Consider the following 24914-nt stretch of genomic DNA (forward strand, 5'->3'; position numbering starts at 1 on the left):
TAAAAGCTACCTTTACAAGTAATGTAGAATCATAGAAAAAGTTAGACTGGGCCAGAGCTTTGTGGATTATTTATTCTGACCCTCTACTCAAAGAAGGGATAACTTTAAACTTAAATCAAGTTGCTTAGAGCCTTGTTTAGCTAAACAAAAATCAGCAAGACTGAACACACGCCTATGCAGCAAGGCAACCAAATCCCCCAACAATCTGCTTATTAGACCTTCTGCAAGTTCTAGCAGATAAAGGAAATTCAAGAATTCAAACTATGCCTGTTAAAGAAAACAAGTAATTTGGTATGTGTTCCTCTGCTCTGTTGTTGTTGCTAGGACAGTGAAAGCTAGAGATCACAGCACTGCCTGAGCAGCAACCACACCCCAGACCCTACCTAGCAGACCAAAGCTGTCCACTGTAGGATGAACATTATGTACTAAAAGGAAGGTCTTCAGGATTAGTCTGCAGTGCTCAGCAAGTCACAAGAAGTATCAAACAACAGTAAGCAACAAATAACTAATATTTGAAAAAAATTTAGGTCAAGATTAAGTGGGAAAACCCCTAGAGTATTTTGACAAAGCATTCACTGGCAACCACTTGATTAGATCTGACACTTACTTTGGTCTCATGATTCTAAAAATCACATCCACGTTGTCATAAAAGCCACAATCATTCTAAATATTGAAGATAATTTTTCTGTCTACTGTGTAATGGCTCAGAACTTCTGCATTTTGTAATCACTGTAATGAATACAACTGTACTTGTAGGTCACATGACACCTGCTCATAGTAAGGAGAGATATACCAGAGGACTGTGTCTTAACTACCCACCCTTTCACTGATACTTTACAACTCGCCTATTATGTTTTCCTTGTATCTTTTTGAACCAGCTTCTCTTTCAATGCCATTTCTCCAACTGTTTAATTAGCAACCAGGTGGAGTTAATTAATTAGCTGGTTAGATGTGAGCCATCAGGGGAAGCTGGAAGGAAAAAAAGCTCTACTGTTACTTCACTTTCAAAAGAACAAAACCTGCATCCTAAAAAATCTTTCAAATACCTTTTTTCTTCCCTTAGAAGTGTCTATGTGCACTGCTGAAGTTAAGGATCTACCAACTTTTCCATTATAAACCCATTTTGGAGCTCCTGTACCTTCAGAGCAGCTGAACCAATTCACGTCAAGCTGAAACAACCTACGATGTTTCAGCTCAAAGGGATTTTTTTTTTTTCCCCAGAGAACATAAAGCAGGTAAAAAATTACTCCTGCATGTATGGGGTTTTTTTCTTTGGTTTTCCTACCATTCTGTAATTCAAAACCACTCTTACATTGTTCTTTTCAAAGATGACATTTTACCACCCCATAACATAAAGGAACTTAGCATTTTATGCCCTATTTGCAAAAAGAAAAGAAAATGCAATGGCTGTGCAGCTGGTGATACACCTTGAAATTCAATAACTCTTTGTAAGCAATAACTGTTCCTTTGCACATTTGATTGCACTGAAGAGCCATAGGGATCCATGAAGCACACACTGCATGTAGCACAGGAATTTGTGACACTGAGGCAGGTACCCTGAGATAATATTTTTCAAGCAGAGACCAAGACAAATGAATACTGTAGGTACGCTAACTGTTCATCACATAATAGCTTCTACAACAGATGCTGGTTTTTTTCAAAACTAGTAAATAAAATGAAAATATTTCTGGGAGGAAGCAATTCTATAATGAAAATGTAATCCACAGAATGTAAGTGATTCTACTTAAAACAGTCTGAACTTCCCCCTACCAATTTATGGTTCCAGTTCAGACAAGCCTGGAATCCAGAGTACATTTCTTATTCTTTACAGCTACTCACTCTATAAATACTGTTTCATGTCCCAGTGATTTTTTCTTTTGGTTCAACAAAATTCTGTTGAATTTCAGTCTTCTCCACTTTTGATTCTCTTCTGTATATTCATGACCTTCCTCACATCTGGCTAGTGGCTTTTAATTCACCAACAGGGGAAGAACAGGTCACATAGTCATTTTAGGAGTGAAACTCCAAGTATGTGTTTTCTGAGGCAGTTTCCTTTTGTGTCAATGCCAAATTTAGGCTTTCAAAAAAGGTAAGCACATATTTTTGCAGTTATCTCATGTGCAGATACACTCTATGGTTTTTTTCCTCCTTTTCCCACAAAAGCAACCACAAAGTTTGTTGGCATCTCAGAATGAGAAGAGGGAGCAGGGTGCATCAGAATATCCCAGAAAACAGTTTTTAATAGTATTTCTGTCTTACTATTGCCTTACATGTGCTCCAGGGCAGATCATTTGCTCACTCAACAGTTTGGGTTGTTCTCTGTAGCAAAAGGACAATATTCTCATTCCTGATAAATGACTCCAAGAGCTCCAAGGCAATATTCTGTGTTAATATCAAATGTTGCTATTTCTGCTCAACTGGGTATATTTTTAAAGTATTTTCTTTATGCGTTTGCACATGATAAGGAAGTGTTATGGATGCAAAACATTTGACTGCAGATGTGCTACTTCAGTGCCGCTTTTTCTGGATGCATTCCTGTTTCCTGTCCAATGTTTCATCCACAGGGATGAAATGCAGCCTTAGAAAGGATGTCATGGGAAAGAGGAATCATCCAGTTCATGCAATCAATCAGAGTCACTAGGTGTCATACAGTAAGAGGATTTCAGAATTCAGAGTTTGATCTTAGTAAGAACAGTATGCATCCATTTATTTCATGAGAATCACACCAGGATTATACTTACAAAAACTAGAATTTGATGATAGAATTTGAACTCTCCATAGGCAAGGAAAGCAGGTTAGATTGATAAAAGTATTATTTAGATGTATGAGCTCTCATAAGAATAGGAACTCACCTGCCTTCATGGGTGTGACCCTTTGCAGATCTGACCCTATTCCCTGTCCCAATAGTCTGATGTAGATGAGACTGCATGCAGGAGGTTGCATTCTTCCACCTTGCTCATATAACATCCTCTGTAAGAATCAAGCACATTTACAATTCATCTGTAGAGGATTATAGAATCATAGAATTGTTTAGGTTGGAAAAGACCTTGAAGATCATCAAGTCCAACCATTAACCTAACAATGCCAAGTCCACCACTAAACCATGCCCCTGAATGTCACATCTACCTGTCTTTTCAATTTCTTCAGGGATGGGGACTCAACCACTTCCCTGGGCAGCCTGTTCTAATGCTTGACAACCTTTTTGGTGAAGAAATTTTTCTTAACACCCAATCTAAACCTCCCCTGGTGCAACTTGAGGCCATTTCCTCTTAACCTATTGCTTGTTACTAGGGAGAAGAGACTGACCCCCACCTCACTACAACCTCCTTTCAGGTAGTTGTACAGAGCAATAAGGTCTCCCCTGAGCCTTCTTTTCTCCAGGCTAAATAACCCCGGCTCCCTCAGCCGCTCCTCATAAGACTTGTTCTCTAGACCTTTCACAGGCTTCATTGCTCTTCTTTGGACACACTCCAGACCTCAATGTCCTTCTTCTAATGAGGGACCCATAACTGAACACAGTATTCGAGGTGCAGCCTCACCAGTGCCAAGCACAGGGGAACGATCCCTTCCCTAGTCCTTCTGGCCACACTATTCTTGATACAAGCCAGGATGCTGTTGGCCTTCTTGGCCACATGGGCACACTGCCGGATCATGTTCAGGGGGCTGCCCAGCAACACGCCCAGGTCCTTTTCTGCCAGGCAGCTCTCCAGCCACTCTTCCCACAGCCTGTAGCGTTGCATGGGGTTGTTGTGACCCAAGTGCAGGACCCAGCACTGAGCCTTGTTGAACCTCATAAGGTTGGCCTTGGCCCAACAATCCAGCCTGTCCAGATCCCTCTGTAGAGCCTTCCTACCCTCCAGCAGATCAACACTCCCGCCCAACTTGGTGTCGTCTGCAAACTTACTGAGGGTGCACTCGATCTCCTCATCCAGATCCTTGATAAAGATATTAAAGAGAACTGGCCCCAATACTGAGCCCTGGGGAACACCACTTGTGACTGGCTGCCAACTGGATTTAACGGCATTCACCATAACTCTTTGGGCTTGGCGATCCAGCCAGTTTTTAACCCAGCGAGGAGTATGCCCATCCAAGCCATGAACAGCCAGTTTCTCTAGGAGAATGCTGTGGGAAACCATGTCAAAGACCTTACTAAAGTCTAGGTAGACATCCTAGACATCCACAGCCTTCCCCTCATCCACTAAGCGGTTCAGATTGTCATAGAAGGAGATCAGATCAGTCAAGCAGGACCTGCCTTTCATAAACCCATGCCGACTGGGCCTGATCCCCTGGTTGTCCCATATGTGCCGCGTGATGGCACTCAGGATGATCTGCTCCATAACCTTCCCTGGCACCGAGGTCAGGCTGACAGGCCTGTAGTTCCCTAGATCCTCCTTCCAGCCCTTCTTGTAGAGCGGCGTCACGTTTGCTAACCTCCAGTCCACTGGGACCTCCCGGGTTAGCCAGGACCACTGATAAATGATGGAAAGTGACTTGGTGAGCACTTCCATCAGATCCCTCAGTACCCTTGGGTGGATCCCATCCAGCCCCATAGACTTGCGTGTGTCCAAGTGGTGTAGCAGGTTGCTAACCATTTCCCCTTGGATTATGGGGGTTCCATTCTGCTCCCCATCCCTGCCTTCCAGCTCAGGGGGCTGGGTACCCAGAAAACAACTTTTCTGACTATTAAAGACGGAGGCAAAGAAGGCATTAAGGACCTCAGCCTTTTCCTCACCCTTTGTCACTGAGTTTTCCCCCGCATCTAATAAAGGACAGATATTCTCCTTAGCCCTCCTTTTGTTGCTAATGCATTTATAGAAACATTTTTTATTGTCTTTTCCGACAGTAGCCAAATTAAGTTCTAACTGGGCTTTGGCCCTTCTCATTTGCTCTCTGCATAACCTAACAACATTCTTCTAGTTCTCCTGAGTTGCCTGCCCCTTCTTCCAAAGGTCATAAACTCTCCTTTTTTTCCTGAGTTCCAGCCAAAGCTCGCTGTTCAGCCAGGCTGGTCTTCTTCCCCGCCAGCTTGTCTTTTGGCACATGGGATTGGCCTGCTCTTGCACCTTTAAGATTTCCTTTTTGAAGAATGTCCAGGTTTTCTGGACTCCTTTGCTCTTCAGGACTGCCTCCCAAGGGACTCTGTCAACCAAGCTCCTAAACAGGACAAAGTCTGCCCTCTGGAAGTCCAAGGTGGTAGTTCTTCTGACCCCCCTCCTTACTTCTCCAAGAATTGAAAACTCTATCATTTCATAATTGCTCTGCCCAAAACAGCCTCCAACCATCACATCACACACAAGTCCTTCTCTGTTCGCAAACAACAGGTCCAGCGGAGCACGTTCCCTAGTTGGCTCCCTCACCAGCTGTGTGAGGAAGTTATCTTCCACACACTCCAGAAACCTCCTAGACTGTTCCCTCTGTGCTGTATTGTATTTCCAGCAGACATCTGGTAAATTGAAGTCCCCCAGAAGAACAAGGGCTAGAGTTTGTGAGACTTCTTACAGCTGCTTATAGAATATTTAATCCGCCTCTTCATCCTGGTTGGGTGGTCTATAACAGACCCCACCATGTTATCTTCCTTGTTGGCCTTCCCCCTGGTTCTTACCCATAAACACTCAACCCTATCATCACCATCATTAACCTCTAGACAGTCAAACACTCCCTAACATACAGAGCTATCTCACTGCCTCTCCTTCCTTGCCCACCCCTTCTGAAGAGTTTACCGCCATCCATTGCAGCACTCCAGTTGTGCGAGTCATCCCATCATGTTTCCATGATGGCAACTGTACCATAGTTTTCCAGCTGCATAATGGCTTCCAGCTCCTCCTGTTTGTTGTCCATGCTGTGTGCATTGGTGTAGATGCACTTCAGTTGGGCTATTGATCCCGCCACCTTTTTGTGAGGAGAAGCCATAATTCCTATGTGACCATTCTCAGGCACTTCTGTGGTTTCTAACACATCCATCACCCTTGTGTCTTTGCTGCCACATGGCTCTCCATCCCCTACCTCCACTGAGACAGCAGACCAAAGGAACTGAATTCTTCTTCCAGCAGAAGAGAAGGTTAGATAGGCAGGGAAGTTACTAACTTGTGTCACTGTAACTGGCTATTCCAAGGTATTTCCAGTTCTTGTAGCCTATCTGCTACAAGCTCTTTCTGTTATGGCAAAGTGTCAGGCAGTAGAGGATATACTATTATCTTAGCCACCATGGATTAAAATAGCTGAAACTTGGGCATACATGCTGTTCTTTACTGTATCTATGATGTGGATGGAACCTCTGGCAGAAGGTAAGAGTGGATAGATAGAAAGTCTGTTATGGGATGGCAATATTATACCCTTTGCAGGAAACCAAAAACCTTATGTCATCCATGCAAAAGCTCAGATACACAATGTCCTAAGAAAGGAAGAGAAGACCATGGCCCCATATTTGCCCACTCATACCAGATGACTGGTATTGACTTGTAAAGCAGGAGTGGAGTACAGTGGAGATTAATGGAGAACCTGTTAATCATTATGTTAATCATGTTAAGAACCTTTTTAAGAGAATTCCTCTAAACAAGGAGACCACACTAATTAGCAAGTAGGTTAGCCCAAACCAGATAACTTTCAAATCCACCTTTTCCTGTAAATCAAAGTCCTTTACTATTACCTGTCAAGTGCAAGTACTTTGTTTTACAGTGTGAATCCATAGTTTAGCTTCACTCCAACACTCACCACCCCAGAGCCTGTATTATTATGTGCATGCTGTGATACAGTTGTGTGGCTGTTCATTCCACATTTGAATCAGAGTTCTGTCTTTGACAGGTAATACTAAAGAAAAGTATTAAAACATAAATACTATTCAACCTATTCAATACTATTTTTTTCTCCTGGAAACTGGACAGTTTTCCTATGAGGTTTTTAGATTATTTTAGATTCAAAACTTTTAGCTGGACTTTAAGGAGGGAATAATCTTGAAGGTTATTCTAGCTAGTTTTCTATGGTAGTTCTTGAAGGCATTTGGGAGCACCTTAACAAGTAGATCCTCCTGGCATTTGAGGACTGTGGTGAATGAGAAATTTACATGTTACAGCTTCATAAATTCTGTCAAAGCAACTCAATACCAGTAAGTGCATGCACTCTCAGCCTGCTGCAAATGAAGGTACTTTGGCTTACCTTAAACCGCCATGTAAGAGACAGTAATTTGTAAGGCTGAGCCCTTAGCCTCTGTCCAAGGTACAAACCACTAGGGCCCTCTGCTTTCATGCTTGGATTTTTTTGTCCCCCAAGAACATCCTCTGAAACAACCCATTTTCTCTTCTCCTTTCTTCCCACTAAACTAAATGCAGGGCAACTCACTTTCAGCTAAAACTGTATTTAATTCATGATCCTGTGTCTAAAGTAACACAGCCAGGCAGGAAGGGGTTCTCAGCTCTTCAAACAAGGTGCCCTTGGGACCCCTCCCAGACTACAGTTGTGTGATTGTGCCCTTCCCACAAACATGAGCCCTAGGGAAAAAAGAACAGAACTTTTTGTTCATTACAAAGTAAATAAATATAACTGATTGAAGTTTTACCATTGGAAATGAAGAGCTGATGCTGGGAGCAGAAGAGGGTTGGAACTGGAAACTCATCACAGATAAGAAAGTAGAATATGGTAATTTCCATGTTTTGTCCCTTGGGAGCTTGTCAAAATAAATATATTCAGAGACCACATGCAGATGCTCTCATCATTTTAGGCATTGTGCACAACCATATGAAAAAAGGATTAGCACAACAGAAATAAACAGGCATTTTCTTAGTTCTTTCAAAGACATAGCAGAAGGGAAGAGAAGAATCTCTCTCTTAATTAGAAGAAAAACAAATGAAAAAAATTACTGGACTGGAAAAAAAAAGAATAAAAAGCAGAAAGCACACTCAAACTTTCTGCTGAACTTTTAAAAAGGAATCACAATGAAGGGATATATGTAGTAGATATTCTCAGAGATATGTCAAATTTTTCTTCACTCAAGGGAGAACAATTTCTTTCTATGTCTATGCCAGCATCAATGCTAAGACATAAGTTATATGTTCAAGCAATCATTTCTTTTTTAGTCTTAGATAAAGAACTTTCTTCTGTGCTTGGCTGATGTTTTTATGTTATTTGATGAAAGAGAATAATTTCTGAGGATACATAAGGTATCTCCACCATATTACAACCTGTACTAAACAGAATAGCCAAATTTCTAGTATCTTGACGCTATCAGTGATATATATCTCCATATTGCATCCCAGATTAACTTTCACTATTAAAAAGTATGTTTATGCTTTCAGAAATAATTCCTTGTGCTCTTTGTTCCGTTGCTTAGCTGAGAGAATTTGGGATCAACTATAACAGAGGTAGCGAAATGTTGGTTCCTTATCTTCACGTTATTTCTAATTAAAGAACATAGCTGGCCTGTGCCAGGCAGTGGAAGAAAGGGCGCCAGCATAGTGCAACATCAATGTCTCTGGGCCGCTTTGGGTGTGGCTGCACATCCAGAGCCATCCTGACTTTCTTGCAATGGAGCAATGAGAGTCCCCCAGGAACCACTAGATCTCCTGCTTGCAAGCTACAGTGGAGTTGCTGAATTCCTTGGCTTTCCAAGTGATGCAGTATACATATATTGCTTTCAGTGATATGAAGTTCTTGGCTAATGGCTCATGGAGTCAGAAAAAGGGACTACACCACAAGACTTCTGATATACATTCCTTTAAAATAGTCTATAAGAGAGAATAGTTGTATAATGTTACAGCTAAGATTTTCTGAAATGTGTAGGTGCCCCCATACCCCTGGTCTACATTCACAAACCATTTAGAAGTTTGCACTTGTTTGAGAGTAGCAGAAGGAACCTTCCTTAACACCTTTGTAAATTCAGGCCCTACTTCACATCAAATTTTCATTAACTGTAGGATCCTCTCTTTCCTAAGGACTTTTAAAAATTTTTGCCATTTTTCCATAGCACCATAGATAATCATAAAGCTAGGTCCTGTTATTAAATCTTATTTGACAGACTTCATTCATGAAGGTCCATTGAAATGGAATGGAATATCTCTGAAATCCATGCTATACCATTTATTATAGATTTGTCTATATACAAAAGCTAAAAAACAACTGGATATCTTGTAGATCATAGGTCATTAAATTTCACCCAGCTACCCTTGCTTTTGCCCTTACTGAGTTATGCTTGACTGAAATAGTTTCTGGAAAGACAACCAACCTTGAGATGGGGCCATGGAGAATCTAATATTTCCTTCAGCAGCATGTTGCAGTGCTTAATATCAATGTTATGAATATTTTTAAGGTGTTTGTTTTCTTTGTGTATTTGGCTTCAGCTTTCATATATTGATTATGTCTTCTCCTATAGTATGCCCTTTTGATCTCAGATTTTGGTCTTTTTCTTGTGTTTGGTTTTTTTCATATGTCTCTAAGTGATCAGTAAACATTTTAAGCAAGTTGCCTCTCAGACACTTTCTTAATAAGTGAAACTGATTGAAGTCTTCAGGTCTTTCCTTGCAGATCATTTCTTCCCACTGACCATTTTTGTGTTTTTTTCCCTCCACACTCTTCAGTTTCTGACTTCATCTGGAAGATCTGGAGACTAGAACACTGTGAAATACAGACATTAATTCATACATCGGAATGCAGCCAATTGTTTTCATTCTATTTATTGCTTAACCTGTTTTCACATGCAGGATCTCCTAAGGCTTTTTTTGTCATAATATTAAGAAGATCCCAAGAAAACATTTTTCAGAAATGGGTTCCTCCAATTAGATACTTAAATCCATACGCATTAGTTTAGTCTGGTTTTAACTGAGACCATTTCAGGATGATCGCTGTCAGGAATTCTATATTTAAGATATACTTACGAACATTCTTCACCGAAAGGGTGGTCAGGCATTGGAACACGCTGCCCAGGGAAGTGGTTGAGTCTCCATCCCTGGAGGTATTTAAAAGAAGGGTAGCTGTGGTGCTCGAGGACATGGTTTAGTGGTGGACTTGGCAGTGCTAGGTTAACGGTTGGACTCGATGATCTTAAGGGTCTTTTCCAACCTTAACGATTCTATGATTCTATGATTCTATCTTGACTTACATGATTGGTTATTTTCCAGTATCTCCCCTTTGATTGACTCCTGCATGGTGCAACAGTCTCCTATACAGTAGTGATTTCAGAGGAGCTGTCGCTTCATGTAAAATGAAATTCAAATACTCCTAAACATTCTTGAACATATGTTAGTGATGCTTGATTTATTATTAATGCAGACTCCAGTGGGAGAAGCAGGATCAGTGCATTAACCCTATTCTATCGATAAAAATGGACTAAAGGCAGGCAATCTCACTTCAGTGAAGTAGCTGTTTAAGCTTCCCAGCGTCCTGGATCATATGAAAACTCAAGGCTAAGCAGAGATACATGTAAGGAGATAGGAAATGGCCCTGGGATCTAATTAATGTTTTTAATAAGCTTGTATCAAAGCTCTATCTGTCTCTACTGAACTTTACAAGTTTTGCAGTGTGAGAAGGTCTCTGTTTCTCAAGGAAACCTAGATAAAATCTGAGCAAGTTCCCTTCCTTTGTCGCAAGGAAAATCCACGTGGCCCCAGCCCCAAAGAGCCAGCTCAGAGGAGCTGGTTAAAGCCATCAGCCTCCCCAGGCTTGCAGGAGAGAGAGCTGGGTCTGCCTGCATTGAGAAGCAGGCTGGCCAAATCAGCCTAGACACTCCAAAGAGAAACTGCCATGGAAGTTGTAGCTGAATGCCTTATCTCCCAAAAGACGACCAAGGAACCAAATCCACACAGAGAGGGGAGCTTGTGCAAGTATCGTATTATCCAAATAACTCTCTGTAAAGTTCTAGCACAAAACTGGTGGTAGGGGTGCCCAGGGAGCCCCCTCACGCTCCTGGGGTTGAGTTCATAAGGCATCTCTCACCAGTGAGAAGAGAGAGGAGTTTAATAATAATTGGGGTGGAGGAGAAGAAACATCCTGAAAATCCCCTGCCATTTGCCTCTTACATGTACAAAAAGTCCAGAGGCTGAACTTTGTTAGAACTAAACCAGAATTTAAACATTTTTATGGAAACAGTCTGACTTTATCCCCCTTCATATAACTGGGCAGCAATGCCATGAAACACTAGCTGTTTGCCCCCCTGCTCCCTCTGCCAGTGTTTTTCCAGGTTCCAGGGTTAGTGTGCCATGAAATCCCCTGCCATCCCAGGGGCCACAAAGCCACAAAGCGGTCAAAATGCTCCCTCACACAAAGTTACCCTTTAGCTCTAAGAGTATTTGTCTTATAGTTTGACCAGACCTTGCTAGATCAATGGGACTAAGCTTTTCCTCATGGGGAGATATGTATGCCTTTATCTGTGGCTGAAGACTTTTTGAGTGTGTCTAGGCTTATTTAGCTCTTCAGCTGGACACAAAGTACGATGTCAAAAAGATGACAAATATTTGAAAGCAAACTCTATACTTTCATCACAGACTTTCTGCTCTAAGCTTCAATTTTAGTGAGACTTGTGGCTCCATAACTGTATACGCATAAGGAAAAACTTTTGACCTCTGTCCTTCCTCATAACTATATTAAAAGGCAAAAAGCTTTTTCTTTTCTTCCCATGAGGAAGATTTCCTTCCCTTTGAAGATACTTCATCAAGATAAAGTTTTCTTACATCAATGTTTCAATATACTTTCACATAAACATACTTCATTTCATTTCCATGTCAATCTAAAGGGAATAAGGATGGAACAGTTATAAGCTGATTTTAATAAATTAATAATAATGATTCTATCCTGTTTAAGTTTCTACATGTGCTACTTGGTATAGAATAACCTCAGGCTAAGAGAGTCTTCAATGAAACCATTCAAAAAGGAACATGGATTTGAATTTAACAATGAGAAACTTTATATTTACACCATGGCAGATAAAAGAGATGCTATCTGTAACATGAAAGCTGTAAAAAGCATTAAGCCTAAAGTAAACAAAGAGAAGTCCAAGCAAGTGTTCAGTAACTACATTGGAATTTACACCAAGATGACGGTAATCAAAGAAACATCCATTCAGACTGGTTGAGGGCTGTAGCGCTGACTATTTCATCAGCATTTGAAAATGGTTTTGGCCCTGAGATCCCAGGGTTCCTGTCCTGGTGAATTTCTCCTATGGGAAACCTAAGGGCAGAGATTTCTCTTTTTTCAAGTCAAGGAATGAAGGAAGAATGCACTTGATGAGTCAAATTCCACTTTCTCCCATCACCTGCATCTGTGTAGAAAATTTACGATAATAACATGAGAAAAAAACAAATCTTGTGGGACCTAAGGGCTGGCACAATGATGAATATGGAGAAGTTTCCTTATCCTTAAAAATGAGAAGTGACATCTCAAAATATATGATGTCTGGGTAGCATTAGCTAAGATTCCAGGGGTAGAAAGGAAATCTGTCTGTAAAGGCCAATGGTGGCAAAGTCACACCAAAATGTCATGATGTTCAGGATCTAACCCATGGCCTGGCCAGGGCTTCTAGCACCCCTGAGGTTGGATTGCACTCCCCATTTCCTTTGTGTCCTCCTTCAAACCCTCCTTTTCCTAAAACAGGCAATTTCAGAGCTCTTAGAAGGTCAGATCTATGTGTTTGTTTGGCTCAATAAGAATATCTCCATCCATATTTCTGTGTACAAGCCACACATTGACCCTTTTTAATATGGCGTTAATGTTGAAGTTAGAATAAAGGAAGACCTCAGATGTTTTTTACCCCTTGACCACTGTAACAAGGGTAATTTGTTTATTGTGTTCTATGGGTGCTTTCAGCAGTAAGTGAAGTTGTTTCAGCCTTAATAGGCAGTTGGGTTGGAGACCATTTTCTACAGCTGCAATAAAAAAGCTAAAATTAAAACCTCACAAGGGCAGCTCACTCAGCAAAGGGGAAGACTTTTACTGCTCAACAGTGACACCTCTTGATATTCAGCAGAATATTACTGATAACCTTCGAAGATAATTTAATGCATTTCTGCAGGACAGAGTACTACAGGCAGTGCAGTGTCTCCCAAAGGAAATGTTTTTCTTTCTTGGTTTGTTCAGGAAAAAGCAGCTCAACATCTAACCTATTGTTCCAATATGAGAGGCTCAGGAAATGAAAAAGTTTATAGAGGAGCAGCTCAGAACATTGAGTCTGTATCCTCAAAAAATGCCAGTATTTTGATATAGCATTTAACATGAAACTGGAAAGGTTGAAAATTGTTACAAAAGGAAAAGCCCTGAAAAAGACATTTTATCAGCTTTGAGATTTTCTTCTGAAATGTTAATATTTTGAACTTTAATGTTGAAATCAATATCTCCCCTGAAAATTTTTTATTCATTCAAACGCTACTTTTTGTCAGAATTTTTTATTATCAAACTTTTCATATGCATAGCTTCTATGAAAAGCTATACCCAAATGTCAGCAAAGAATTTGACTACTTGCATAGTCAGTTAAATAGAATTTGCAACAGCCACAATTCCCTTTATTAACTCTTCAAAGTGCTATTATACTGTAAATGAGAATTCAGGTTTAAAAAATGCAAAAGAACTGAAAGATAGAACTAAAAGGAAACCAAGTCTTTAACAAGTATACTTGCAGCAGGATATGGAATATGGCCTACCTTATTGGTAGCTGGGTTAGCTCGCTATGAGACTGTATTTGGGATCCAGCCATGAAAAGTTTAAATAATCATCTTTTCTGGGCCAAATACTGAGTGTTAGAACAAGAAATTTTGGCTCACATTTATCTCTATAACAGATGTTGATTGGCCAGCTGAAATTTGTTCATGCATTTTATGAGTAAGTGTACCCTTTTGCCAATTCAACAGAAGCATTTGTGAGAAATCCAAATACATACATTTCTGCTGGAGCTCTAAGTTTATTCTGCTTATGGTACAAGTTCATTAGTGAAATAGCTGTAGATCAACTGAAAATAGCTTGGCATTTAAATATCCTCCACTGGTACCAATTAGCATTATGGAATAACAAGATCTATGAAGAAAATCTCTGGGGACTGTAGCATAGATAGCAAACGTATGAACAAAGAGTTAATTCCTAGTTAATAAATTCTCAACATACTGGAATGACTTAATTGTGAAGGGGCTTAATAATTGACTGCCAATAATAGACAGATTGTAAATTGGAAGGTTTATTTCAAAAACAGCAAAAACTGCACAGTGAGAGTGTAACGGTAAAAGAAAAAGTGCTAACCTACAGGGAAGAAAATTTGAAAGCTGTAAGGAAGATTTGGGAGCAGCAGTGGTTTTAAGGGCACACTTTTCTGTTTGCCATTATGTTTTAAGTGGAGCCTTAAACAGTGCCTGGCAGTAAATGTTGATACTTCTTTGTTTGTAAGAAATCAGCTGTTACTTTTGTCTAGTAGTAGAGTAATGCTTGGTGCTAAAAATCTGGGATGCACACTATGCCTGCACACCATAACAAAACCCTGCTGCCCAGGCTTTGCAGTATGTCTTGGAAGCAAGCAAATGTGAAAAAGCACATCAGACATGGAGAAAACAAAACCCCAGAGGTGAGACACATGACTGAAAATGCTTCTCATTTCTAGGCAGTGAAACTTACCATTTTAATGATGACGGGGTTATTTGTTGAAATACTTAGAGAAAGGCTTTTTCAAAAATCTTTTGGCCTCAGTCTCTAGATATATACGCATGGGGACATCTAAATAGAGCCAGGAATATTTTAATGTTGATTTTTGGAATCACATTTTAGCACCCTATCTATTTTCAGGGGCCTTTATAAGGAATTAAGAGGATAAAACTATTTAATTTTGTGAGTTAAGTAAGTGCTTTATCTGCAAGTGGATAAATTCCATTCCTCTGCAGCTGAAATGTGAACACCTTCATATAACAGACAGTTCCTAAGTAAAGACCCAGAGACTGGTCTTTTCATTGTTTTTTGAGAAGAGAAATATTTAAGTTTACACTTATCTGTTTTCAGCCCATATAGCTAGATTTAGGTTTTTTGAGCAGACTTCATCCCATGAACATACACACATGAAAACCCACACACACAAAGGAGAGACATACATAGAAGAAAGACAAATAAATTAGCCCAGCAACTAGAGCACAACATTATACCTGAAATCAAACGGACACACAAGCGGAGACTAAATAATCCAATACTACCTGAAACTCAGGGCACCTAAAAGCCAAGGATGTGTCTTCAGTAATAAGTATTTTCCTTCCTTCTTTGACATCTGCTGACCTACACATCTGATAAATAGAGATTACTCTTATTAGTTATGTGTTTATTTTTTTAAAATTAGTTACAAAAGCTCAAACTCATGGCTATAAGAAAACTTACCAACACTCCATTCGTCAAAATATCTCTTTAAACTTGTATGCAAATACAGTGGTGTACCAGCCTAGTTTTCCAGTGGATTTTATCTTCCCTAACTTTAGGGAACTAAACAAAAATTATGTATCAAGTCTAAGCTAGCCATCTGGGCTATGTTTATAATCAAAAGAGAGACAAGCAGCCAGGCAGAGAGAAGGGCATGTCTAAAGAGTCTTTCCCCGACATCTCTTTTTGCTATTAGCCCTTGGATAAGATAGCTCTGATAGCTCTGCCTATGTCCCTCTTCTGACTATCACTGAAGCCTAAATAACTAAAGTGCATCTCTCTTTTTTAGGTGGTTACAGTTAGGTAAGAGGAATTTCCAGCCTAAAAGGTACACCTCCTCTATTACTTTTTGGCATCTTGTATAATCAGCCGCTTATTCTTTGCTAAAGGCAGAAATACACCACTATTTAAATTGCATAAGTGGAAGAGCAAAATATGAGCCATACCACAACATTTCTTTCACCTCAGGTAACACATCTCTCTCTTGCTCCTTCTAAAAAAATTTGTGAGAGCAGGCAAGATAAAATGAGGCATGGGATTTCCTGCTTTTTATGGTTTCCATTGTTCTGGATTTACCATAAGAATGGTGCCACTCATAGAGTTTTGGCTAACAGGCAAGACATAATACCTGTTGTCCCTTCAAAATAAATAATATGCTTTTAAATAAAATACAGTAAAGTCAACCCCTCATTTGGAAACTTGAAAAGTGCATTTTTATCCTAGAAATACATAATTATGAAAAGGACAGTTTAAAAAAAAGAAATTCACCTTTTTCTTGATTTTAGAGAAGTCTTGAAGTTATATAAGAACAATCACCCTGTTTCTGATGAGCAAGAGATAAAATAATATTAATCCATTTTCTTGAAATCTTTAAAGTTTTATAAATTGCCCATGGAGGTTTGTGAGCCAAGGTCATTCTGTCTCTTTTCATTCTTTTAATTATCTAGTTCCAGCCTGATACACTAGCCTCACTAATTGGACACAAAGAAATCCCTTATCATTGAAGTTAGAAACGGACCTATGAAAAGGGTGTGGGAGACTGCTGTAAATCAAAGAAGAGGAACTGAACAGAAGGAAAGCCAATCAACTGTACCCCTCCGAGCTGTGAGTTTATAGGAAGAGCAGAACCTTGTTGGATGAAGGAATAAGTGGCCAGCAGGTTGTTACACATGTCATTGACCTCTCCCTGATAGATACTGCTGTGAGGGGAGCCAAATGCAGACTCACACCTGCCCTTAATTTCTCAGGGAAGGGAAGATTTTAACCACTGACTTGGGCTTTGGGGTGTGTAGGTGTTCAATATAGTGCTATTTGCTTCCATTCCCATATCTGCAAGAAGGTCTCTCAAACCCCAGTGAGGGAATTAATTGTCTTGTCTGCAGTTTAGCATTTTCAAGCACATTTGACAGGCGTGATGCACACGGTGAAGTCTGAAGCTATGTCAATCTCTATTTAGTAGCATAAGAAATGTGCATATCTGTACTATCCCTGACTTTGATTTCTCACCCTTCTCCTTTCCCAGCACTCTTGCACATTCTCCAAGGTTGTCAGCGATGCTTCTCCTCTAAATTATGGCTTGCCATTTTAAGAACAGCTTCCTTCCATCTCAGATCTTCCATTTTGACCTTGGATGGTCATGTTAAGCAGTTCATCTTCTCCTCTGCTTACTCATTTTCTAGTATGAAACCTGTTTGTTCATCACCTCTTCCATTTCCCCTGTGCCTTAATGAGTCTCTACAGTTTATATGCCAGTATCTATGTCCTCTTCTTTTGTCCCTAGATGTTTTTCCTGGTGCTGAAATGCCAGCCCTCCACAGAGATATCCAGAACTATCTCTGATTTTTGCAAGCTGTATTTAATCCACTGCCGTAAGGTGTTTCCACCTAAAAAACCCCATATGACCAGCAACCTAATATTGTCCTTAAAGTAGAAGGAGCTTGTACACAAACTATTTCAGAAATATTGGACTCTTTATTCACCAGAAGTTATTACCAAAGCTGAGAAATCCCACAATAACATCAACCAGAACTCGAAAATTTTACAGAGAAAGAATCATTCAGGCTTCTACAGAAAACACAGGGATGTTGTAGGAGAAAAGACAAGAAGACATTATATTGCAGGCCTCCTTCTATGTCAATGGAAAAATGTAACTACTGTTTCATATGTATGAAAGTTATTTGGTTTTGTTTGTTTGTGAGACATGAATCTGAAAATTCTAATCATTTTAACTGCTAAAATTTTGATGGCATTGTGCCCAAAAGGCGTGACATCACCTTAGCATATTGGCAAAGTGCTGGAAGGCAGATCATATTCCACTCACCTGCAATTGCTTTTACATTTTCATTTAGCTAACTTTCTTCCTGTGTCACGTTATTGTGTGATTTCATAGCATGTGCTGGGATTTACATCCAATTATCCCTAGCTTCTCTCACATCCCATGTTTTGAAGAAAAAAAACCTGAAATTCTGCACACTTGGGACTATGAGGAAGACGACATGTATATTGTCCAAACAGAGATTTCCGTAGCTGTTACAGTGTAACTGTCTCTACAGGTATGAAAGAGTTATTATTGTTGTTTGCAAGATCTCCAAGTCCAGAAACATCATTTCATGTGAAATCCTTCTCGTGATAGTAACACATATTTGAAAACTGCTAGGTAAAATTAATGAGCTCCATGTTGGATACTGGTACCCAAACGGTTATACTGTTTAAACATGTTCCATGACACCGTGTTGGCTCAAGACAGCAAGCGCTGTACACATGGCTAAAGGCACAAATCCAGTGTTAGAGACCACATCTGACAGGCAGTTTTCGTACAGCCATTTGTTTTGTAGAGTAAGAGAGTTTAAAGGTATGGACATGCGACTGCTCTGTGCAGCTAGCCTCAGTGTTAGACAACAGTCCCAGCACATTTACCATCTTCTTATGGTAATAACAAATAGTGGCTGAAAGGATCAGAGCTGGCTCTATTCACTTTATTCAGGATTTGGTGGATTTCTACATTTTAAAAATTTGAAATCCTGTAACGCCATAAATTCAATCCTACCATAATTAAATTACAGCAACATTTGAAAACATGAGACTAGCTCGGTATTAGGAGAGAAGACCAGAAAGCTTTCTGATTTTTTTTCCAGAAACATAGTGTTATTTCACCTTTTTATAGTCTAACATGCTTTCTTTTAAGAATCAGTTAATAAATTGAATGGTTTTTTGCAAAATTTTTCCAGAAGGATATTATTCCCTGTGTATTTCATTCACGCTGCTTCCCAGACCTGTCAATATCTCTTGTTTTGTTTTGTTTTCCTTCAGCAAAGCGGAATCAAATGTTATCAGACAGAATATTTTAAGGTGGTCAAATCCAGGACAAAACAGTCATGACAAACTACATTTTAGAGAAAGCATTATCATCACCCTGTCTTAGCTCTTGTCTCCATCATAAGCAGCTTCTCAATGAACTGAAAATTCCTCCTAGCAGAGGTGCATCTTATGCCAGCAAAAGTGATATTTTGCCAATGCATTTTATGCTGACTATGTGCATAAAAGTTGAAGTTGTGAATATAGTTGCTTATATTGCTCGTTTTGTCAGTATAAAAATGTCAATAAACATCATATCCCTTAACTGGCATAGTCACAACAACAAAAATGCTAACACAGATGTGGCTTTAGTCTTCCCTATAGAGATAATAAAATGGCTACTTTTTCAGCTGCTAACAGAGTCCTGAGAGATTTAAAGTTTGTGTGCAGCAGGTCCCTGGCAAATAGGTATCATAAGAGAGATTAATCTCATCAAATGCAGATGTTTATAGTAGGGTCTCTCCTATGTCTCAACTACTCACTGCAATCTCTTTTTATATTGTAAAGGGCAGGTTTACACTTTAAAACTAGTAACAGTCTTACACTTAAGACCAGTAAAAATGATGAGTAAAGTATATATCTCATATGGTCTAGACGGAGAGCATCAGCCTCAAATTAGTCATCCACATTGTACATGCCTACAGGTAACAGAACGGAGTCCTACCCTACATGGCTTAGATTTCAATTTAAGTTTTATTCAACAGAAAACAAGAAACTGTTTTAGAAAATTTTGTCTCCATTTAGCAGATATTCTGGCATTTATCTAGATAATTTACTGTTTTTCCCATTGCCTTCACCATCACCTTCAATAAAAACTTTGTAAAGCTGAAGTGTAAGATTTTATGTCTCATCCATTCTCTATTCATCCACTTTTGGCTAGTGTCAAAGGTTTGGTGAAACCATAAAAATGAAAGGAAAAAGCATCAGATATTAGCAGACAAAGTTTGAGATGGCTGTTAAACTATGTTTGATGGGAATTAGTCAGTGAACATTAAAAAGCTTGTTTTAATTAAAATAAAAAAGATAACATGGATGCTTATCTGAATGCTTCCACTTCTTTTTCTTCTAGGAATCAGGTTTAGACACCACTTGATCTCCCTTAACACTGTTTGGCCTGAACTTCAGAGTGTTAAAAACTGCCTCTTTTATGGTATTTCAGTGCTTCTAATCCCTGCAAAGAGGGAGAAAATAGTTAGCAGGTTTATTTTTAGTTTTGGGCAAAGGTTGAGAACACTTTTCCCATTCTCTCTCAAAAACAGAAATTCAGACTCAATAGCAGAACAGTGACAATATCTTCTAGGCTGAGCCTCTCAGTTCCCAAGAGGAGACAATATCCCCCCTCTATTACAGTAGCCAGGAAGAATGAACAGAGGTTCCAGTAATAAATATAGACACAGAGACGTCTGGTTTCTTTTCTGCCTCAGAAGCTATCAAGAAAATTTAATCAGGCTTTTCTTTTCCAGTCAATCCTCAGATTATTTTAATATTTTCACATTCTGTATTGAAATTCTGTCATCCTCATCAGTGTTTTTGCCTGATGGCTGCATGCAGTCATTGCTAAACAATTTGTTAAAGTGTTATATTTTTAGAGAGGTCTGTTCACTTACCATCTAATGGTAAGGCCATTTTGCAGGGGTCATAAGGAAAGAACATACTCATGATGAGAAAAAAATCAAATGAATGGCAAGACATAATCATGTTCCTATCTCATTCCTTCTGCCTCCCTATCCTCTTCTAGGCAGAGAAAAAAATAACACACACCAACCAGATTTTTACCGTATGTAGAGCTAGCCTGGTGTTTTCTTCCCTACACTAAATTATGTAGTGCTTCTGCAGAAAGTGTGTACAAGAGCTGAATGTAAATCAGAAAAAGATACAATGGTTGTGGAACTAAAGGGCAGCCATTCCTCTCTAAAACCACTTTGGTGTACGACATGCCAGTGTGCCCACCTTATAAGATCATGGGACTACTGTAGTACCTCAAGTATCTGTTCATGATAGCAATGAATTTAAAATGCAACCTGACCTTCATATGAAATAACTGACACAGACTTGAGTGAATGTGGCAAAAAAGGGGTGACTTTTTACTGCTAGAGAAATAAAGATGCTTTCTGCATTAAAATTAATGGTGTATCATAAAAATCAACTTTTGGGTTTCCTGTGCAGCTGTTAAACACAGGGCAATATAACAATCTATAGGTTCTGCTCTAGCCTGGGAGGGAAAGAGAGAGAGAAATCCCCTTTATTTCTGAATTGGAATATAAATAGCATCAGCAAGAGAAACATACTACGTAAAGTTTTGACAGACTTGACTGATCCTTCATTTTAGCTCTTACCTTCTGTCTCATGAACCTCTTTCATTACTCCCTTGTTTATCATGTGCTTGTTGATAAGAAAACAAAAATCACGTGTTGAACTAATTGCCAGTTTTTAAATACTGCAATGGCTTTTACTGCCAGTCTTTACTACCACTTAGATGGTATGCAATACTTGCATTACGGTCTTTTACACAAAATAAAACAAAGTACAAACAAAGACTCAGAAAATCCTTTAGGCTTCTCTGTACCCCTCATCACAAGCCTTTTACAGCTATTTTTAAAATTATGCCGAAATAGCCAGTAGATGTGTAATTTACATCTTAAACAACTCTTCCATGACCTTTTGAATGTATAGATATTTATGGAGCCTGCAAGGAACAGTGTTAAAATTAAATTGTGTTTAGCTGATTGATCTTTTTACATTACACACTCACTAGAATGGGGTTCACGTTGGGACATAGGTGGAAAGGAGTGTAACAAAAGTGTAAATCACAGTTTCAGCTACTATTTGTAATGCTGTTCTACAACTCTGGTAAGTAAAGTCTAACACAAACTCACACAAGTGCCACATAACTTACTAATGAGTCAGTCACTGGTCTTTCAAAAAATTCATGTGTATTAATGATTTGACTACCTTCTGCTGCTTTGTCTACACAGCTATTCTAAAAAAGCACTCAGCCTCCTTTCTTACATTACTTATAGACAAAAACTGTTTCTTCCAGTTCATGGGAGAGTTGTGAAATGGAGTGAGCACCTTGCTATGACTTTTAGTGAAAACTAACCCCTTCTGCTTGTTCTGAGCTATTTCTTTTTCTATTTGCAGGCACGTGGAACCATCTTTTCAACTCCAGTTTCTAACAGACCTGAGATTTGTAAGAGCAAATTACAGTTAAGCATTCCCAATGCAAATCTTGTAACTTCAGAAGACCAAAGAGGCCTCTGTCAGCCCAGTGATTTTGAGCGTGCCCTGTAAGGTAGAAGGTAATGGTTCTGGTGAAGGAAAGAATATTTGTCTATATTGTGCACTGATGATGAACAACACTTGAAGTGTAATTCTCAGCTCCGGTTTTCTTTAGGAGCTAAAGCAGCATATTGCCACGTGCAAACCCAGAGGCAATCCAGTGGGCTTGGGATGTCAGTTCATATTTACGGCCTTCACATTTAGCATCTAAGTCAAGAAGGCCAAGTCTGGATTTATCCTTCTGACTTATGTTAGAAGTACATAGACTGGTGCCTAAACCAGGAGGTTACTGGCATCAATGAAATTAAAAGAAAAGACAGTCATCTGCAAGGTCAATCCCACCCACTTATAATGTTTCTCACCCTTTTTTTGTATTTACAATGTTTTCATTTTTTAGTATCCACCATAACTATGGCCTGCATTGCTAAAGTTAACAGAATTGCAGAGATTCGGCACATTAACAGAGATAGCTGAATGTAGTCTAAAATGAAAGATTTAATCCATGTGTTTTGAAGACGTGACATTATTTATGAAACTGCCAGTGGATGGAGACAAATGTTCTCAGGGTTTTTTTGCAGGAAAGCAATTGTTCTCCTAGTCACGCTCACTCCAGAGATGTGTGTATATGAGATTGATCCAGTGATTTCTGATACATCACAGCAGAAGCAGTGATCCATATAACCAATTATTCCTGTACCTTTACTGACATGGTGAATCATGTAAGTTTTTTCTTCAGATGATAATTTCATTGCTGCTTTAGTTTGTGCATTTATTTCTTTATTGTTTCCCTTAGCTGAACCTTGTGTGGCATGAATTCATTAATGTTAGGTAATGAGGTGGAGATTCAGGCTTATAAAGAGGAATTAAAACAGGCAAAATTGCAACTATATTATAGTGCCTCCATCTGTTTTACTCTTACAGAAAAATTGCATATTCTCATTTCAGTTAAGCGTGATGGTCAAAATAGTTGTAAAATCTTTCATTCTCTCCCAGACATTACAATAAATAAAGATATCATTAATTTTTTGAGACTCAATAACACTTAGTGTAAAACATGTACTTCTATTCAAGTTTTATAACCTTGTCTTTATCACCTCTTTTGATAAATATCACAGTCTAAATAAAACAAATGGACCAGTTTCATTTTGTCAGCTAAGATTTAGGTAATATATATTTAGCACACAAATAGCCCACATAGTGTTATTTTAAGCAGGACTGAAAACATTTTTTTTTTTTCACCTCTCAGAATCTTCAAGGCACTGCAAAATTTTTAGTCAAACTTAGTCTAAAAACTCAAAACTGCATGTATGTTTATGAGTTAAAAATGGGGTTTGGGACACAACAATAATTTTTCTTCCAACTACTCAAAACTATTCCGTCTAAATTTGTTCCAATTTGCTCATATTTTGAATGACAAAAAAATTGGGAAGCCAGAGACCTTGCAAAACTGCCTAAAGGAAATGTGATATTTTGATCTTTTAAATACTTTTCTACTGATATAACATTTGGATTTAACAGTTTTCTTCTTTAAAAATATACTTTCAGCAAATCATCATCATCTTTTAAAAAATTTCAGAAAATAGTTCACTGACAGGCCTAACTTGGAGCTCAGAACTGCACTATCCATCCTCAGTAGCTATTTATTTTCCACCTTACTTTTACAAATAAAAACAATGAGCTTGCACTGCTTCTAGCTTCACTTTTAATATTCTACATTTTATGTTTCTTCCTTGCAATTCTCAGAAGCATTTCCAAACTTTTTGCTTATTTGGTTTTGCAGTTTCCTCAGGCAGAACTTGCTCTCTGGTGAAAAGTGTGTTGCCAGCATGCACACTGATTTCTGCAGCTGCTGGATTAGGCCTATCTATTAGCTAAGTATTTCATTTTCTCTGGCAATTCTAAAAGATTTGCAAGGCTGCTTTAAAACATGTAAACCTCTCCATTATGGCAATCTATTCCTGTACCATACAGTCCTTTCATTATACTGGAGATAAAGGTGAAGAAAGTATCAGTAATTTAGAGCTAAAATTATTTGATGTAATCTTTTAAAACGATTGTATTTGTAATATCATGTACTTTGGAGTCTACAAAAAAGAAAGACAGTAATAAACATCACACAAGCCTTGGTGTTTTAACCAAGTTATAACTAGGAGTGAGGAGACCAGCATTTTATTTCTGACTCTGCTGATCATGCTCAGATGCTTAAATGCAGATTCTGAAATATCAGCGACTCAAACTGAATCCTGCTCAGTCATACCCCAAAATATGAGTGGCATCCCTGAGGCACTGCCCCATAGGAATACTTTTTCCCTGCCTCAGAGAGACACCAGGGCATCATTTATTCACATTGACAGACAATTCTAAGACTTCTAAATGGAAAAGCTAAACACCTGATAACTATGAATGGCCTTGCAAACCCTCATCACATACATTTTGGAGATCTGAATCAAAAATAAAACTTCATTGTTCCTCAGACTAACACAGCTTCAAACCTCAGTACTTTTCTGTAGCCACCAGGAAAAGCTTTTATTAACTATAATGAGATTGAGGTAAAATATTTGAAGACTTCAGGAGATATATTTGATGAGTTTGACTGTAGATGAATGGTACACAGCAATACTTAATCGGGAAGTATTTCTTACACTCACTCCAGAGTACTTTTCCACTTCCAACCCTTGGGATGACAGATAATCTACAGAGCATCCTCACTTTTCCAGATTATTCTGCATTTCTTCATGAAATATAAAATCAATATTCATTTAATAAGACCAGCAATGAAAAACATCAACTGACTGCAGCTTTGCTGATTCTTGCACTCTCTAGCAGATGATCCCTCTAGAACTAATGGGAAAATTCTGTTTCTATTGAATAAAAGATGCAATGAGCCTGCATCTTTAGAAGACTTGAACTAGAAATTCAGGTTC

The 24914-nt window shown here is 38.9% G+C and overlaps 1 long non-coding RNA gene across 1 annotated transcript in view; it reads left to right on the top strand.

Annotated features, from left to right (window-relative positions):
- Nucleotides 1-21975, top strand: part of LOC148053412 (uncharacterized) — a 118719-nt gene extending 96744 nt beyond the window's left edge. The window contains exon 4 of the long non-coding RNA XR_015708980.1: nucleotides 21853-21975. This is a non-coding gene — a long non-coding RNA (uncharacterized LOC148053412). The remainder of the gene's footprint in view (nucleotides 1-21852) is intronic.
- The last annotated feature ends 2939 nt before the right edge of the window (nucleotides 21976-24914 follow it).

This window comes from Nipponia nippon, unplaced genomic scaffold, assembly GCF_047370975.1.
Source record: "Nipponia nippon isolate SJK-2023a ecotype South Korea unplaced genomic scaffold, ASM4737097v1 scaffold_4, whole genome shotgun sequence".
NCBI lineage: Eukaryota > Metazoa > Chordata > Aves > Pelecaniformes > Threskiornithidae > Nipponia > Nipponia nippon.